Genomic DNA, 3,977 nt, shown 5'->3' with positions numbered 1-3,977 from the left:
TCCTGAAAACAATCTTTCCTCCCATCTCCAGCAATCTTCCTGAAAAGAAAAATTACATATTTTTGTCCCCAAAGTTCCTAAAACAAAGCATACCCAACTCTTCTCCATGAATACCACCTTCCACTCTAGTTGGATTTCTTTTAAATAAGTAAAGAGAATACTTCCCCCCCATCTTTTTTTTAAGCTTTTCTTTTATACCTAGTTTTTCAGAAAAATAAGTGTTCTGTAAATCTCTGTAACCAGTGCCCTGAAGAGCCCAAAGACGCCTCTTTGTGAGAGGGAGCAGCAAGCGGCTGTGTTCTCAGTTTCCCCACGGGGAACGTGGTATTGGTGCACAGGTTCGGTACACGGAGCACAGACCCTGGGAGCCGTTTGAGGCAGTTTGGGTCTGCCACCCCGGCACCCAGTGCACAGGCCACTGCACAAAGGCCAGACCTTGGGAGCTGCACGAGGCAGGTCGGGTCTACAACCCCCAGTGAGCGGCTGGGACCTCAGTGTGCACAGTGATGCGTTGAGCTTGAGACCCTGGGAGCAGCTTGAGGTGGTTTGGATCTGTGATTCTGGGCAAGCGACTAGAGAATTGGGTGCAGGCAACACTGTGCAGAGGGACTGGCAGCAGATTGAGCCCCGGCGCTGCACAAGGGGGCCCACGCCTCCAACCCGCAGCTGAAGGCAGAGCCCTCAGTGCATGCAATGGTGCACAGGGCCACCTGTGGGCGGCAGCCAAGGGGAGCCAGCGGGCTGGGAGGCCATGCCTGTGAGAAGCAAATTGGCTGAGGGGACAAGGACCACCCATCCAGGCCCTGGAGTCATTAGTTGTTGGGGAAGAGATTTCCACAGGGGAGGGGAGCTACCCCAGCTGTGGGGCAGTTTACCTTCTAAGGCGCCTTCTATTTTGTGGGAAATTTGGCTTTGTATATTATTAGTTAACTTCTTAAGGGACAGTGCTGGGACCCCCTTCCCTGATGATTATATATAGTTACCTGCATATATTTGTGCTTTGATTGTTGTTTCATTGTTTATATGTGCTCACCTGCATTTACCTGTTGTTTGTCTATTTTAAATCCACTGTTTCTCAACATATTGTTTGGGGCTACCTGAAGGGGTGTAATCTTTCAGCCTTTATCTGTAGGCCATAGCATTATACGATAATTAGGTATATTTGTGTGTGTGTGTGTATGTGTATATGCTTATTAATAGCCATTCTTTTAATCTTTGTATATATTAAATCTGTATATAGTTAGGTATTTCTTGTCCTGGCCTGACTCCATAGGGAGTAGAAGGATCTAGCCTGCATATTGCATATTTCAGGACTCCTGCTTGCCACCCATCCCTTCTATCTGGAGAGGGGAGCACAGTACTTGGGTGCACCCTGGTTACAGTGGCATAAAGGGAATATTCCTCAGGATTTTCTAGATGTTACAGAACTAGAATAATGGCTCTGTTATCCATACCATGGTCTGGATTCTAGAACCATTCCAAAAGGGAAATGAACATGGATGGAGCATTTTTTTACTTTTACTTTACATTTTTTTACTTGACCATTTTTGTCATAATAGTCCTGGAATTGTTGGCAGCTGGACTATAGATTAAAGAAGTCCTAAAGCTGCTGTAATTTAAACAAAAATATAGGAAAAGTAAAAGAAAACACAAACACCCTTTTACCGTCCTCTCTCATACTAATTGCCCAGCATTCAGAACTGTCATCTTAGATTTTTGTGGATGAGTCTGGAGGCAGTTTGCCATACGCAGATGTCTACTCAGATGGGATTCCCTGCTTGTGCTTTCATCCTCTGCCTCTGAGGTGTGCACAGCATTATCATAAGTACTGGGGCTTGGGAAATTAAAGGAAGCAACATGGGATGATGTGATAAAATAAAGTTCCATGCAGAAGCAAATGTTCTATATTTTTTTATTCTTAACAGGGTGGATTTTTGGAACAATGCTTTGCATTATAGATCACTTAGTCTGTAGTTATGTTGGTATCTGTGCAACATCAACATGTTGTATTTAAACGCTAACCCTTAATAAAAAGGGCAGGGTTGCACCATTACTTATCTATCACAGCCAGCTCCTGCAGATCTTGTTGTTGTGTCTTGTCAGAAATCATAACATTGCTCTGCTGCTCCTCTTTCATGGTACATAGTATCCTTGCTGGAGAGTGAGAATTTTATGCTGTTGTAATCTTGGTGGCTAGAGGTCATGCTGGCTGCTCAGCAGAGAAGCTGGTTCAGCCGTGATCCACCAGCTGGCAGGGAACCTGCAGTAGCTTTCATGCCAACAAATTCACTTTGTACACAATCTGTAAACAGCCCTATCATGAGTTCCAATCCAGGAAAAAAATGATGTCTTCATTCAGTCACATTATGCAAAGCCCATTTATGCAGTCCCTACTCAGTTAAATCTCTCATTGACAGCAGAAGGGCTGTTATCCAAGCAAGTGCTACAGTATCAGGAGCTTTGAATCTTTGAGAGACTGGAAAACAGTGACAGGTGGAAGAGGACCTGAACCCTGACAAGCAGAGGGTTAATTTCCTAATTACAAGATTGACAAAGTAATGGTGTGGACTTGAAAAATGCCCATTCAGGAGCTCAGGAAACTCTCTGAAACAGGTGTCTGGGAAATCTTGTTTCCTAGTTATGCTCAGTTGCTAAGGAATGAAGTGTAGCCTGAATTGAGGGGGTTTAATGTTTGAATCTCAGTGTACATGAAATTCTTTACTCCTTGCGTTATAGCTTGTGAATCCTAAAGCTCATGGACAAAAATCCCTTTGATAAAACAATGTGTGCTGAGAGTATTTTTCTATTGTTGGTCCTATATTTCTCTTGGCTGGCTTAAAGGGATTTGAACCCTTTGAAATGCAGTCTGTAGTATTAACTTCTGAAACTCACTGCTGCCTACTGTCAGTGAGGCAAAGGTCATGGTAAAAATCAAAAAGGGATTGTATGCTTATTTTGGTAATAAAATTATTCAGGCTACCCTAGTTAAATTTTTTTTTTTTTTAAAGATAAAGAATACATATTGACTGTTATGCTTTTGGAAATGACCCAGTCATTTGAAGGCCAGACTTTCAAAAGAGTCTGGTGTCTTCTACACTCAGCTGTTTGCAAAATCGGACTTATTTTGGTGCTTGAATGAGAGCTTAGCTCTTCTGAAAAATCTGCCCTTAACTGTAGATCTTGAGTTCTATTGAAAACTTTGGCCTGAATTGTCAGAGTAGAATAAAATTCCGCCCCAGGGCTGTGCACTATTGCCAATTAAGGGGATTTTCTACTTCTATCTGAAGCACAGGGTACTGACAACTGTCAGATCTAGGACACTGGAATAGATGACAACTTAGCTGAACTGGTAAGTCAATTTGTTGCTTGTCTTCATAACAAATGACCTCCCTCACCCTTCCAAATTCCTTTGTTCCGATTATCAAAGTAAGAGCACTTGTTGTGGATGGGTTATCAATTTTCAGAGAAATATGACTTGTTCTACCATAGTCAGATCTTAAAGTAGGCTTGACTTATTTGTGAGAGGCTTTGGGGGCACAGAGCTGCTTATCCCAGGTAGGCATGGGCCTATCTCACAGGTGAGCAGCTAGAACATGGACTAACTGGCTTTTTGGCTTTCTTTGAGAATGAGAGAGCTTGAAGAGATCTATGCCTTTCCATTATTAGTAAAGTCATATTCTCTTCAGTCCTGAATTACCTCTGTTGGGCACATTCCACAAAAGTAGCAAGGCAGCCTGCAAGCAGAACTGCACGTTATTCATGTTGAAGGAAAAATCACCAGATCCAAAACTACTCCCACACATCTCCCTGGAGTGTTCTTAGCTTCTCTCAGGACACAAATCCCCTGACTCACCTGTGACACAGGAAATGCTTGTTTTGTAAACTAATATTGGTTTTGGACACCTATTGGAAACTTTTCTATGCCTATAACTTTTCTAATTTAACAATTTCTTTGCCTCCATTTTCCTGAGCAGGGA

This window comes from Gavialis gangeticus, unplaced genomic scaffold, assembly GCF_001723915.1.
Source record: "Gavialis gangeticus isolate Ggan-Ray unplaced genomic scaffold, GavGan_comp1, whole genome shotgun sequence".
NCBI lineage: Eukaryota > Metazoa > Chordata > Crocodylia > Gavialidae > Gavialis > Gavialis gangeticus.
This window is presented reverse-complemented; position numbering follows the sequence as displayed.